The sequence below is a fragment of the Neofelis nebulosa genome, chromosome 10 (assembly GCF_028018385.1).
Source record: "Neofelis nebulosa isolate mNeoNeb1 chromosome 10, mNeoNeb1.pri, whole genome shotgun sequence".
NCBI classification, from domain to species: domain Eukaryota; kingdom Metazoa; phylum Chordata; class Mammalia; order Carnivora; family Felidae; genus Neofelis; species Neofelis nebulosa.
This window is the reverse complement of record NC_080791.1, coordinates 94,817,953-94,833,953: the sequence shown is the minus strand read 5'-3', so window position 1 is coordinate 94,833,953 and position 16,001 is coordinate 94,817,953. Positions and strand designations below refer to the sequence as shown.

General features: G+C 36.9%; 1 long non-coding RNA gene across 3 annotated transcripts in view; it reads left to right on the top strand.

Moving 5' to 3' along the window:
* Nucleotides 1–16,001, top strand: part of LOC131487729 (uncharacterized) — a 731,038-nt gene that overhangs the window by 709,573 nt on the left and 5,464 nt on the right. For 2 of the 3 annotated variants that reach the window (XR_009249923.1, XR_009249922.1), the window contains one exon: nucleotides 11,639–11,782. This is a non-coding gene — a long non-coding RNA (uncharacterized LOC131487729). The remainder of the gene's footprint in view (nucleotides 1–11,638; nucleotides 11,783–16,001) is intronic. The other variant, XR_009249924.1, reaches the window with a different exon arrangement.

Here is a 16,001-nt window from a genome sequence, read left to right as displayed (position 1 = left end):
ATGCCAACCAAAACATTGCAATATAAATTAGCCTGTCCAAACTGCTTACCCCCCGTAATTATCTCTGCTCTAGGAATAGCTGTTTTATAACTGTTGCAAATCAAAGTACTATGCCACTGAAGTATTCACTTGCCAGGAGACCGTGGCATCTCATCCATTAAAGGGATGATGTTTAGGATGATGTTTAAAAGCACCCTCTTCTTTTCTTTTTGAAAGATTGTTTCACTGAACGGACCTTGCCTTGAGTTGTATGGGGAGAAATGGGAGTTGAATCAGCAGCACTGGTACAATGTACATAACTCCCCTGTTGCTCTCCTCCCAGGTGCTTTGGAATTTGCCTGGCTTAGCAGGCTGGAGGCTGCATTGATAGAACTCAGAGTGGGCCGACAGCACTGGAATGTCTAAGATTGTACTCGGCTCATAGTCTCCATTTTTCAGAATTTACCTCTTAAGAGGCAGACAGTGTTTTTGAGGACAAGGCTAATAGTTCCTAATTCCTTGGGTGTTCATTGTGAAATGCTATTATCCATGCTAAGGTAATTTGCTATTAATATGGATGTAATACACAATGCTATCAAAATTTTCACTGTAATGCAGTCTTCATAAACGTCTATTACCGTTTCAACAGCTCCTGATTCCACAGTTTGAATTAACCCCCTTGAAGAAGAGTGAAAGTTATTCTGCACAGTGCAGCAGTATATATAGTTAGTTGCAAATGGCATGGGGGCCGAGAGCAGGGAGCATCAGTTACTCACATAGACTGCAACTTCCTCCCATGGATGTATGATTCATGCCTGGACAGTATGCATCACACAAAATATGTCTCCTCATTATGAGAAATTCAATAGCAGAATAAAACTCATGCCTCTAAAAACTTGCTCATTATTTACTTCAAGTTAATGCTATCAATGTAATGTGTTGAGTATTTTGGTTAGATGTTTCTGCTTTTTATGCCTGTAATGAGAGTAGCTTTATTTTGTCCCATCAGTTGTTACAATCAGGAGTTAAGAAATTTTCTGTACTTGAGACACAAGATAATGTTAATGATAAATTGCTGTTAACAAATTTGAGGGATTTTAACATGGGGATTTGGAAGAGAATAATTAATCTTTGAATAAACACAATTTCAAAATGCAGATAATTAAAATTTTATCTTTGATTTTGCAAATAGCTTTGCAGAAGCAGGAGGTCCATGAAAAAAAAGCAGTCACTCTTGGCAAATGGCTTTTTCCCCCCATTTCTAACTTGTTCAAATCCCATTCTTCATATTCATCCTGCACAGCTGATTTTTGTTCTTGCTATACAGGGGTCCATGATCAACTCCCTTATTGGACTGTGAGCTCAAGGTAAGAAAGTAAGTTCCATTCAACTCTATACTCCCTTCAGTGCTTAGCATATTTTGCAGAGTAAGTATTTAAAAGTTGTTTGTTGAATGGAAATACGATGTAAGTGGTGGTGGTTTGCCTTGGTTCAATATAATCCAGTCTTCAAACAAACCAGTAAACATATTCTGATTTTTTTTTCTTAACAGATCCCCTACTCTATTTACTTTGGACCTCTCCTAATTTCTTAATGTGCATTTTCACCAGTGTTAGGATGCCTGCCCATATTATGTAGCTCTGGTGACTCTTTGCCTCATATTTATCATTCAAAGAAGGTTGCATAAAATTTCCTGTGCCAACCAAGCCTGCAAAAGTTGGTTAATAAACCATATGATACTTTGCACACATAAATCCAATATACCAGCATTATGCAATTTTCAATATGCAGAATATACTCACACCCCATTTTTTTTGAGAAAAAAAATAATTCTTGGCCTGCAAAGCAATGCAAATAGATGTCCTAAATTTGCAAATATTTGCCTGGCACTGACACTAGATTTATTTAATGCCATGACTTAAACATATTTTAATAGATTCTCAACATAAAAAAGACAGTGAAAGAGTTTGGCCTGCTCAAATAAAATGATGAATAAATAAATATAGCAGCTAATAATAGAAAGAAATATGACACAAATTATGGTAAGCTGGAAAGTAATTGTAGAAGTTTATGGTTATTGGGCTGAATCTAATATGATGTTCAATTTCTACTGGCATTTCAAGATCTGTCCTAATTAATCAATTGGTAATTGCAGCTATGATTACTGGCTGTGATGATGATTAATTGCCAATTTTGATTGATCCTCCAATAATTCTGGCATGTTCTTCAATATAGAATCTCTGTTGCATTAAGTAGGATTTTGGAGGCAGAGTTATTAAAAGCAAATAATCAAACCCTTCACTCTCATTATGGATCTGTCCTCAGGGGACAAGATTTGTGATGGTAGAATCACGGATAGATTCACAGTAGGGGAAAGCCGAGAGAGGACAACATTATGCCAGAGATTATTTTAATAAAATAGACTCATTGTGGAGATGGAGTGTACATTTTATAATGATTCATTCACTTCAGGCTTATATTCATTACACCCCCTACTAGTTGAGCCTCCTTCATTATAACAGTATGATCTCTTCAGCCCAGTCCAATCACTACTACCTTTTTCAATCCTATGGGGAGTGGAAATAAATATCTCTGTGCTTTTCCAACTGTCACATAAGAAATGGTTCATTATCCAGTTCTTTAGGCAAGTACCATGAACCTAAAGTCACAAACAGAGGAAATATTTCTGGGATTACATCATAAATAAGAAAGTCTTGAAAGTCATCTTTTCTAATATGTTATTAACCTGGTGCAGGAGGGGCTCTGCAACCATTTTAACAGGGAGCAGTCTAAAAAAGCAGCTTGGTACCGGGAGAGTCACCCGCCCCAAGACCATAAATACAATTTCTCTTCGAAGAGCCTCACACTTCAGGCTAAAGCAGGGACTTCAGAAAGGTGAATTCGGGCGCCTGGGTGGCTCAGTCGATTAAACGTCCAATTTCGATTCAGGTCAGGATCTTGTGGTCTGTGAATTCAAGACCACATCAGTCTCTGTGCTGACAACTCAGAGCCTGGAGCCTGCTTTGGATTCTCAGTCTCTCTCTCTCTCTCTCTCTCTCTCTCTCTCTCTCTCTCTCTCTCTCTCCCCCTCCCCTGCTTGCACTCTGTCTCTCTCAAAAATAAATAAACATTTAAAAAGCATTTTAAAAAAGGGAGAGTTCATTGAAAATACTGAAAATCAGACTCATTTTCAATGAATAAGGAAAAGAAATCAGAATACATGTGCCACAAGGGCAGAGTACATATTTTTTATGCTCTGCTGCAACCTGAGTACTTTTAAAGTACCCATACCAGGTAGAAATCCAAAAAATAACTAATGAATAAATGAAAAAATGAGCATTTGTACATACTCCCAAGGGTAGAGACTTGCCATATATTGAGAATTGACTCAATATACACATTTATATATTGTTTACATATATTTTATATGTAACATGTATTGAACGCACATATATTACATAATACATTACATTGCCTTACATACATTTAATCCTCCTAACAACCCTGTGAAGGAGGTATTATTACTCTTATTTAGAACCGTGAAAACTTAACATTAGAAAGGTAAATAACACAGTTAAATCCATATAATGAATAGTTGGCAGTTGAACAAAGGACTTGAACTAAGCTCACTACAGCTCCAAAGCTCATGCTTTTAACTATTATGCTATTCGGCCCAATTGTCAGAAAAATCTAGAGGGCCAATTGCTTTGTCCCCATCTTATAAAACAATGGTTAGCAGAGTTTATAGAAGAGTTTGGACTTGAATCCAACAACACTGTCCTCCACCCACTGTCTCCCCCTCATCTTTACTTTCTGTGTGTTTGCTTCCCCAAGGAGCTGTGCTCAGAGGGGCTGATCTTCCAGCTCTGAATGAAGCCACCCTCATTCCTAATTCTGTGGTTGGTATATGGACTTGTACCAGTTTCCTATTGCTACTGGGACAACTTACCACAAACTCAGTGACTTAAAACACCACACATTTATTGTTTTACCTTTCTAGACGTTCTAAGTCCAAAATCAGTCTCACTTAGCTAAAGTAAATATGTCAACAGGGTGGGCTCCATCTGAGGCTCTTGGGAAGGGTCTGTTTCCTTGCCTTTCCCTTCTAGGGGCCGTGTACATTCTCTGGCTTATGTCTCTTTACTCCATCTCAAAGCCAGCAGCATAGTGTTCTTACATCCTGTCTTCTTTATCGACTTGCGTCTGTCTTCACATCATCTTCTCTGATTCTGACTCCCTTGCCTCCCTTTTATAAGGAGATTTATGATTATTATGTTGAGGCCACCCAGGCATCCAGGATAATCTAAAATAATCTTCCCATCTCAAGATCTTTAATTTAATCACATCTTCATAGTCTCTTTGGCCATGTAGGCTAACATTTTGAGGATCTAAGGATTAGGGCACAGACGTCTTTGGGGAGTTGTTACTCATCCGCTGTAGACCTATGTGTGAACTCATCTAGAATGTCTTGCCCTTCAATTTACCCAAAGCACACCAATTTTCCTGCTCCTGGGTTTGGATTAATAATATATCCATCATCTAAAAAAGACTGAGAACCACAGTTCAGATGTGACCATGACAGTATTAGTTATTCTTGGCAAATCTTGGAAACCATATCACTATCATTTATTAATGACTATTAGTTCTTTAAATAATGATGAAAACAGTGCTGGAAGATGAAGACTTGTTTATATTGTAATTTAAAGAGGCACGATACAAGATAGTGTCAGCCTTGTAACATTTATGTATTCAAATAAGTCTAGAAGAAAATATAGGAATTTGAGTTTAATTTATGGGAAATTATTTTATTTACCTTTCTGTAGCATTGTTATCTTATTTTCGGAGTGTCATCTCCCCCATGTTATTTCCACTACACACCAGCCTTCACTGACATTCTGTCTTTCCTAAATTATGCCTTATAAAGTGCACCTGAAAATGCAGTTTACGTATAGTATTGTATGCTACAATCATTTCTACCCAGCTTGATTGTATGTTTTGGATTCCCAAATCACTTACGTGTAACTGAACATTCAATAAAATATCTATAAATTATGTCAAACTCAACAAATATTTGTGTTTTAAATGTATACTATGCATTGTTACCAGGTGTCCTACTTTGGACTAGAACAATTTATGTTGGTCTTCCTGTAGTAATTATTAGTAAGACGGCCTCTTTCATTCACAAAAGTATCCTGATTTGAATGATAGATTATGTAATTACCCTAAATATATAGCAAGTGTTATGAGTTGGTCTTAATAATAACAGTAAACTCCTAATCTCAACAAATGCGCCCTCGGCAACTTGAGACAGCATAGCTGGTAGAATAATGGTCCCTCCCCAAATGCCTACATCTTAGTCCTGTGAGCCTGTGAATATGTTACACTATATAGCATAGAGGAATTAAGGTTGCAGATATGATTAAAGTTGCTGTTCAGTTGACCTTAGAATAAGGGGATTATCCTGGATTATCTGGATGTGCTGAATACAATCACAAGGATCCTTAAATGGGGAAGACAGGGGTGGAAAAGAATAAGAGGGAGACGTGACTATGGAGGAAAGACACAGAAAGATGAAACATTGCTAACTTTGAAGGTGGAGGAAGGGTACCATAAGCCAAATAATACAGGCCACCTCTAGAAACTAGAGAAGGCAAGGGAGCAGATTCCCCCCTAGAGCCTCTGTAGGAAATGCAGCCCTTGCCATCACTTTAATTTTAGCCCAGTGATACCCAGGATAGACTTCTAGAATTGCAGGATAATACATTTGTGCTGTTTTAAGCCACTAAGTTAGTTAGAATTTGTTATAGCAGCAATAGAAAATTAGTACATTTTTACAATTCTGCCTAGACTGGAGTAGAGGGGTGAAGAAGTGCGGTAGTCCTGGGGAGAGCAACCAGCCTGTGTTGAGGAGTGGGTTTATGAACTGCTCCCAGCGTGCTGAGGGTGAGCCTGGGGCACAGTGGATGGTGAAGCTGCAGGCCGAGGCAAGGCTGAACAAGCAGGCTGGGCCAGTATGCCAGGTTCACTGACCACAGGGTAGATTACTTGTCTTTGCCTATTCCTTCATTGCTTTAAAATGATAAAATGGCTGCGACGCCTGGGTAGCTCAGTGAGTTAAACGCCTGACTGTGGCTCAGGTCATGATCTTAACGGTTCATGAGTTTGAGCCCCATGTCTGGCTCTGTGCTGACAGCTCAGAACCTGGAGCCTGCTTCAGATTCTGTGTCTCCTTCTCTGTCCCTCTCCTGTTCGCTCTCTGTCTCTCTGTCAAAAATAAATATTTAAAAAAAAAGTTTTTTAATGATAAAATGGTCAATCAATTTTTTAAAAATTCTCCCTATTTCCTTTCTCAACAAGATAACTGGCACTAATGGGGACCAACTCTCCTGGTCTACCCAGGACTAAGGGATTCCCTGGGATGAGACACTTTCAGTGCTAAAATGAGGACAGTCCCAGGGCGACTAGAATTGTCATTCACCTTAAATATGGCACTATATTCCATTCACTCCAAAAAGATCTTTAGGTGAGAATGTTTAGCATAAAAAGCCATAAAAAGAAAATAGAAATAAGCAAAAGCAGCCTTTGACTATAACAGTTTTGAAACTTTGGTTCATGACTTCAAAGTATACAAAGGAATACTCTTAGATGTTCCTATAAAAACAGAAACTATATAAACTCAATCTTGACAAATAATGCCACATTTAAAATTTTGTGGCCTGTCTTAATCTAATAGAAGACACAGAAGGAAATGAACCAAATTGGCTTAAAAAAATTTTTTTTAAATCATGAAGTCATGGAACTGTATATTTGAAGGGACTATAAATTTGTCAAAATGTGTTTCTGATAGGCCCTAGTGGCTGTGGGATACTTCAGAGACTATAGTCAGGAGCAGGAAGAGGACCAAATGAGGCTTCCCCCTCCACTCCTGCCTAGACTAGAGCTAACTATAGTCTTTATTTCACATTATCATTTGCAAAAGCATTCTTTGATTGGAATATGAGAGAGGCCACTGTTTTCTTCCAAACCTGTTTTTTGTCCCAAGTGAGGAAACGAAATCCCAGAGAGAGAAATTAGTCCAAAGTCATATAAGTTCAACTTAAGGCTCCTTTCCTTGCTACAGGCACCTAGAATTGTCTTAGGGATACATGTAAATGTGGTTCTTTTTTGAAAATATCTTGCCTGATCGTAAGACAGATATCAACTACCTAGTGATCTGTAAGGTCAGAACTTTTATAATGGTTTTTATAGTGTGAAATCATAACATCATTAAATGTTAGAGCCAGAAGAAATCATTTTCCAGTTCTCTCCTTTTAGTTAGGATCCAAGGAGGTTAAGTGAGACTTTCTGAGGTCATTTCAACTAATGGATGGCAGCATCAGTACTGAAATTCCCAGGAAATTTCATGATACCACACTTCTTTTGGTGTCAGTTGTCGCTACTGTTCTTTTATTTGCTTAAATGAATGTCTGTGTATTCAAGTCCAGCCTTTTCTTTTGAAAATAACTATAATAAATATTGCCAGGATAAAATATTCAAGTAGTAAAGCTTTAATTGCTGACTAAGAACTGAAAAAGGGAAAATAAGGACTAAATTTACTTATCAAGTCAAGTCAATCTGCAAGAGTCCTCAGACATATGATGATTTCATAAAGAACTGGTCTAATCCAAAGGCTGCTTTGACTTAGTCCAGCCATTTCTCTGAATAGAAACAGCACTGAGTGTAGTTTACTTCCTGAGTAAATAAAAGCTATGCTATTCAGGATTCCAGGAGAGATGTTATGTGTACCACGTGTCTGATCAAAGTGCTGAACTCAGGTACAATTGTGGCTGAAAATTAAACTTGAGATTGCTGCTTCTTGAGGTGACAGAAGTGAAAGTGGAGGAAGGAACTCCCACTCTGTATAGCCTCTTTTTGAAACTTTTCCAGATTTGACAACAGCCTTCTCCTTGAGTGAAGGGTTCTGGAGTCTTTGATCTCCATCCAACGAGATAGGTCACCCGCTTTCTCAGTGAAATTGTTCAGTAGTGAGAAGGAATGAGTGCTTCAAATAAGGAAAAGAAAGAGAGGAACATTTGGACGGTCTTGGGCTAGATACGTGATATACCATATCTCAGTCAACACACAACACCCTAAGGGATATTTCTGCATTAGAATTCTTTCTATTGCAGTGAAAGAGTCATAATGCAAACCATGTTAAGCATATATGGGATTTGAGGGTCTCATGCAGCTGAGAATTCTAGGAGCTTTGGACCTTAAGAAATGGGAGCCTCAGATACTTTCCTTTCTCTCTCTTTCTACTTCTTTCTTCTCTCTTTCTCTTCCTAGTAGAGCATTATTCCATGCACAGCAGGATGGACTAGGCAATTGGGACTTCTGGGTTTAAATCACTTGAGTAACTCAGAGGATTCTGGTTAGACTTGCATGGGTCATGCGGCCATCCTTGAGCCAATCTTCATAGCTAATGAGATGGATATTAAGACTGGTCAAATCTACATTACATGAGCAACCCTGTTACAAAGGAGGGGGTAGAAATGACTGAAATGGACAGACCCACAGAGGCCATGTTAAATGGGGGGAGGGGCAGTTTCCCAAAAAAAGAAGACTTATGCTAACAGAAGAGGGCGACTGAATTAGCAAATGTGAAGAAGTGTTGATTAGAGTGTAATTTTCCTGATGTAGAAATGAGTAAACAAAGTATCAGAAAGGTTTCATTGTTCTTTTAAAGTTTGTAGGACTAATTCATACATGATAGATGAGAACTGGACCATTTTATTGGACCCTGAAGTCTGTACTATGTCTGCTGTGCCCTGTGCCACTGCAATATTCATAGACGTTGAAAAGGATAGCTTTTTTAAACATTAAAATCACCATATTCAATTTAATAAGAGAACTAAAAATTGTGCTATTGAGTTGTAAAAATGATTATTTGGGGGGAATATAAATGTTTCTCTGGAAATTGTTTAGCAAGGAGCTTGGCTTTCATTGTGTTCTAAAATGTTTTAAATGGGACATCATGATCTCTTAAGACCTCATTAGAGGAGTCTTTTAGTGGCTTAAAATGTTTTTTTTACATGATTCAAAGACTTTCCTCACCCATACAGCTCATCATCAAAAAATTACTATCTTAACTGTTCAAATGGGGTAAGACAAATCTTTCATTCCTAGACAATGCTAATAGGATTTCAAATTGGTCCACTTTTTTTGGCATGGGGAAACTTGGCCACAGAAATCAAAATCCTAAAGAAAAGATTTTTTAAATTAATTAAAAAAAAAGAAAAAGAATCCTGCACTTTGGAATTCACTTTAAATGATTTCTCCTACAGAGGTACCTGGGTGGCTCAGTCGGTTAAGTGTCCGACTTTGGCTCAGGTCACGATTTCACTGTCTGTGGGTTCGAGCCCCCACATCAGGCTCTGTGCCAACAGCTCACAGCCTGAAGCCTGCTTCGGATTCTGTGTCTCAGTCTCTGCCCCTCCCACGCTCATCCTTTGTCTCTGTCTCTCTCTCAAAAAATTAAAATGAAAACATACAAAAAATTTAAATGATTTATCCTACAGAAATAATCAGACAAGTACGTAAGTTTGATTTCACAAGGAAACTCCAAAGTGTTAGAGATAATAGAGAACATGGAAACAACCCAAACATGTAGAAGACTAGCTAAGTAAATCATGCAATAATGTCCAGTGTTTACTGAACCCAAGCAATGTGCTAAATATTGTATATAATATTCAAGGCACTTATTTATCTCATTTCATTTCTGACAATCAGTGGTTTACAAATTAGATATTATCTCCCTTTTCTTCTTCAGTTAAAATAATAGAACAAACAAACTATGATTTGGAGAGAGCAAATTAAATGTCAAGCATACTTATTTTTTAATTAGCTGAGAGCCGGGACTCAAGTTCAGGTTTATCTGACTCTAAAACCCTTGCTCTTAATTATTATACAATATTCTTATTTATCTATTCAATGGAAAAATATCCTGTGATTTAAAAAAAATAGTATATTTATCTATGTAAACATGAGAAGGTATTTATGAATATTATTAGGTTAAAAAAAGCAGGTAACAACTGAGAATACATATTGGGTCCCAATAGTTATTTAAATTCATATTTACTTTATGCATGTAGATACACTAACTTGTTAAGCATGATTATCTTTCAGTAATGAATACAGGACATTTTTACATTCCTGATTTTATTTTTCTATAATGAATTAATTATTTATAATAAGCATGAGATACTTTCCTAATTATAAGAGTATATTAATTACTTCCATTTTGGAAAAGAAAAAAAGTATTTTGCCCATCATTTCTCAGCTCATTCCATCTAACTTGGTAATTCACCTTGTCAGATACTCTAGTCAGTGTGATTTAGATAATTTGCTATTTGTATCCAAACCTTCCCAACAGCAAAGTTTTGATATGTAGGATACTGGGTACCTGATTAACAGCATAACAAAATTGAATTCCTAGGGCAGAAGACTCCAGCTTATAACTGAATCTTTATGCTTCTACTTGGGAAACATCAGCAAGGGCTAAAAATAATTTTTTAAAAATGAGTTCATCAAATATTTTCAACCTCCAGAAAGATTCAGGACTCATTCGACTCTGGGAAATGATTAGGCTTTCTGTTTAATCCCCTGCTGAATTCATATCTTGCTAATCCTGTGCTGTTCTGTGAATGATTACAAAGCTCTGACTCACTAATGCTCCAATATAAAAAAAATAATCATTATTATTCCCTTGACCAAAAGGACTTTTGAAAACTGCAAAATATTCCTCTGCATTTGAAAAATGGAGCAAAAACTATAAAACTAAAGTTGTTTAAAAAATAAGACATGGCTAAAGAGGTTAGAGTGGGAGGGAGCCAAAGCATAAGAGACTGTTAAAAACTGAGAACAAACTGAGGGTTGATGGTGGGTGGGAGGGAGGGGAGGGGGGATGATGGGTATTGAGGAGGGCACCTTTTGGGATGAGCACTGGGTGTTGTATGGAAACCAATTTGACAATAAATTTCATATATTGAAAAAAAAATAAAGAGATCTCAGGAAAAAAAAATAAGACATGGCTTTAATTGAATAATTTACTTAATGATAAGACAATTTTGAAGGGTTTCCTGTCTTTTGTGTTTCTGAAATTATAAGCAGAAGTTCTGAATTGTTTCTGGCCTCCTTTCTTTCAATTGCAGTAATACTAGGAAGACAAAACAAGGCTTAGAATCACATCCAAATTCAACACCTTCCATTGACAGACAACTAATGGATAGGAAACATGTTTTTTTCATGATGTAAGAAAGCTTTCAAACAGGATGTCAAAATGAAGATGGGTCTTGGATTTCACAGTGACATACCACAACACCAGTCCCTTATGACTTCAGTCCATTTTTCTCCTTCTGATATTATAAGTCCACAGGGATTCTTGCCCCAAATCTGTGAATAACAAAATAGCTTTTAAAATACTCTTGAAGTTTTTGGCCTAATTGTTAAATCTGCTGCCATCATATGGTGACAAGTGAAAAGAATAAGGGCACTCATAGCTCTTAAAGCTAAGCTCCTAATTATATTTATGAAGGGGCAGAAAAACCCCCTCTGCTTTTTCTCTAACATTGGTACAATTCCCCAATACCAGTAAACAGAATATACATCGTTTCTTTTACAGAAATATAAGTGCTCCCACCAGAAAACCAACAGTACAAATCCTATTCTACTCTGAGCTTCACAGTCAAATTCAAGATATGTTGAGAAAAGCGATGCAGGATAGACTGAACTGACAACTTCTGATAAGACAGAGGTAAGGATAGAGGTGAGTATCAATATATGACAGGTTTCAAACCTGACAGGTTTGCAAGTACTCTCTGTACATGTGATTGCCTGTCCACCAAAATTCTCCCTGACTCTTGACTTTCCTACCATAGACATTTCTTTGCTATCTAGAAATTTCCTCACCTTGCACATGTAACACTGGGAAAATAGTTCCTTTGCATCAGGGTATTTGTAATAGAACTAGATCATAAGCAAATCACTGAACATCAAATCTGAAGGAAACTTCTGTGATTACCCCATTTTAAGGATGTAAAAACCAGTAAGTACAACTACTTTCTCCCAATCATGGATAAATTCGGGACTACAAACAGCATCTCCTGATCGTCAGTCCTGCCACCCTCTTTTGTCTACTCCTTGTCCAGCTGTGGCTAACCATTGATATAATGATATGTGTTATGTATCGGTTTAACGATTTGCAAATCAAAACTAAATACAACTAGCACCCAGTTAAGTCCAATCTTTGTGTAGAGTCAATCCAAAGGAAAAAGAATCCAGCAGAAAACTATTACCAAAACAATTTTAATGTTTACTTCATCTCTGGAGAAAATGGTAAAAGGTAGATGGCTGTGGGGGTTGGGGGTAGGGACAGTAATGAGCAGGGAAAAGGGAAGAAGACATTTTAATTTAAGCAATGGTTCTCCATTTGGCCCCTCAGAGAATATTTAGCATTGACTGTAGACACTTTTGTTTGTTACAACTGAGGGCTGCTACTGGCTTCTAGTATAGGAAGTAGAGGATGCTTCCAGGCATCCTTACAATGCATATGACATTCCTCCACAGCAAAGAATTGTCTAGTCCAAAATGTAAACAATGCAGAATTTGAGAAAATCTGTTCTGAGGTATATCTTTGAAAACTTATTTCCATCCATATCAACTGTTGGGCTACCCCACCTTTTCTTCCCTTCACTTTCAATTTCTGTCACTGATTCTCCTAATGCTGAAAAGAACTCTTTTGTCTTATACCTCTTTCTTTTAGCTTTCTCTGCATTTTGATTGAATCTTTGTCTTCATGTTCCATATCTGCAATTTCCTTCCTTTCTCAATATAACCCCTCCTTAACCATAGTACAAAACGCAGAAATCCTCTTGGAAAGACAAAGATAGGATTCTTGTCAGTAGGCAAAAGGGAGATTTACACACATCATCATACACATTTTAAATGATCAGACTGTGAGAAATCTCTATATTTTTATATTTCAACTCGTGTAATTGCAGACTAATTCCAGAATTTCCCAGCATAGAAGAAAGGAGTTTTCTCTTTGTATGTGGCAGAAACCAGAATGTGAAAAAAAGCAAGTGAGGGAGGCAGGGATTTACAGGAGACTTCAGACTGAGCGTAAGGACAAGCTGTCCAAGACTGTAAACTGTGGGACATTCCATTGGTTCATAAGGTGACCTTCACTGAGCTAGTTCCATTCCCAGCTCCATTTGGATTAGGATCAAAAGTTATCATCTGCAGGAATAATAAACTCCTTGATCCTATATTCTCATATAATATGAGAATAGATAAAGGGAATTTTATTAATTGATGCAAATGGACAATTAGAGGGAGAAATAAAAACTTGTTTGTAGAAGACAGGTATGTATTCTTTGCTTTTATCAATTGCAATACAAAACACTATGACACAAAGATCTTAAAATGTTTATGAACCATATGGGCCTACCAATAGGCAAGCGTTTTATGTGACCATTTTGCTATTTTATGAAAAATATTCTAGAGAAAATTTCATTTACCCAGAAAAATGATAGTCCAGGGAGAAGAATAAAAGTAAGCCCATTTTTAAACCTGCTAACTTTTTGATATGTAGAAGATTCCAAAATGTATATTCATGTTCTATCTATACAATTCTAGATGTCAGGGCTTCTTGTTTTCTTCTTTTTTTAATGTTTAATGTTTGTTTATTTAAATGTTTGTTTATTTATTTATTTTGAGAGAGACAGAGACAGCGAGCAGGGGTGGGGCAGAGAGACAGGGAAAGAGAGAAACTCCCAATCAGGCTCCAGCTGGCTGTCAGCGTGGAGCCCAATGCGGGATTCGAACTCACAAACCACGAGATCATGGCCTGAGCAGAAACCAAGAGTCGGACGCTCAAACGACTAGGCCACCCAGGTGCCCTACCTCTTATTAATCTTAATGGAAACTTTGTAATCAAGAATTTTAGAATAAATTATAGATTATTTCAATGTGAATATATAAGTACAGAAACTTACTTTTAACGAGCCCTTCATAAAGAAACTACAGATTAGATTATACCAAAATGTTTAATAAGCCATTACACATATATTTAACTGATTATTTTGCAGACACTAAAAAATAACATTTTTAAGTATTTTAAAGAACATAGGAAAAAAGGCATATACAAATTATCTCATTCTTATTTTATTAAAAATAAACTTACATTTTTTTTTAGAAAGAGAACTTCTATAAAAATTCCAAAATGGTGATTTTATCATTACTTCCATGATTGTGAACAATTTTTACTTTTTCCTTTATTTCTATGCTTCCAAAATTTGTTTCTGCAATGAAAAGATTTTACTCTTTATAAATAAGGGAGAAAATGAATGCTATTTTTAAATGGGTCCTACAGGGAAATTTTTCTTTTTCTTTATCTAATGCATTGCTAAAACCGTTTCCATATCAGTTCCATCCACTGATCTTGGAAAACATGGAAGAAAATGCATCAGTAATAAACGAAGGCAGCAAACAACAAAATGTGGCCAAATCTATAAATCCCTTTGCTTAGCAAAGCAATTTTTTGCTGCTGCAACAGTTGGAATCTATTACTGTAGACTTTAATATCATAATGTCGAGAGTCTTAACTTCTGGAGTTGAAGCATGAGAAAGAATCTCTTGCACTGGGCAGAGGGGCTAAGAAAAAAAGACCAATTTGATCAAAAATGACTTCATTTCACGAATAGTTATGCTATTACCCTGTGCTTGAAGATAAGCTGTTTAGGTGGGGTCATGATTTAGCAGTCTCTTGAGACCCTGCTGTCTAATTAGCACGGCTCTGGAAAAACTGAGCTCAGTTCATTTCTCATTGGGCCAGTAGGAAAGGAAGGCGTGTTTTTCTCTATAGTCAGCATTATGCTAGTTTATTAGTCCTGTGTTATATGTGTTACAAATGGGAATTTATTTTTGACTCAGTAAAAGTCAATGGGCAGAATTCAGCCAAGACAATATCTCCAAAAGAGTCAAGAAAAGCACAACTTTCTAATGCTCAGGACCTACGAACAGACCATGTCTGTTGCTTTAGTTTTGCAAACCTTGATTTGTGTTGCTTTTGCAAAGCCCGTCAGCAAATCCTCAGAATCGTCATTGCAAAGGTCACCTGGTCATTTGAACTTTGAGAAATGTTGCTTCTAATAGTGATTGTCATATCATTCTTTGGACCTAGGTAAAATTAGGCCAAAAAGCCTACAAAAAAACTGCTTATAATGAACCAATCCATGTATGTGACCAGGACAGCAGTGCAGAGGTCTCTTTTAATCTAAAAGCTCTTATGTGGTGGCCTACTAGAAATCTCCATTTGAATGCCTCATGCACAAGTCAAATTAACATGCTAATCATTGAACACTGTTTTTCTTCTTTGTTCTTTCTCTTTTTCATTTTATTGTGGTAGAACACTTAACATAAGATCTATCTTCTCAACAAAATTTTAAGAGCCCTTTACAGTCTTGTTAACTACAAGCACAATGTTGTACAGCAGATCTTGAGAATTTACTCATCTTGCATAACTAAAACTTTATGCCCTTTGGCAAGCAACTCCTTACTGAACTCTGGATCTCCTAATCTGATATTTCACCCATCCCAGTGAAAGTTCTTTATTATTCCTGAAGCAAGAAACTTTATAATACTTGACAACTTCCCTTTTGTTAGCACCACATCTCACTTACCAGCAAGTCTTTTTGATTCCATCTCCTAGATTCTACCTCTGAGATTACACCTTCTTTGATTCTGATCTAGTGGCTGTGCACTTTTCTCTGTCTCCACTTTCATTTCTTGGTTTGCGCCACTATTCTAGCCTTTCTCGGCACATAGGTGGACCTTCATTCTTCCCCCCTTCTACTCATTGCTCATAAATGCTTCTGACACTTCCTAGAAAAGATTCAAGCACTCCTTTGGCCACAACCTATCAACATGTCCTCATTATAGGTAGATTAAAACTCAGCTCTTGAATACATGGCCTATCATCACTT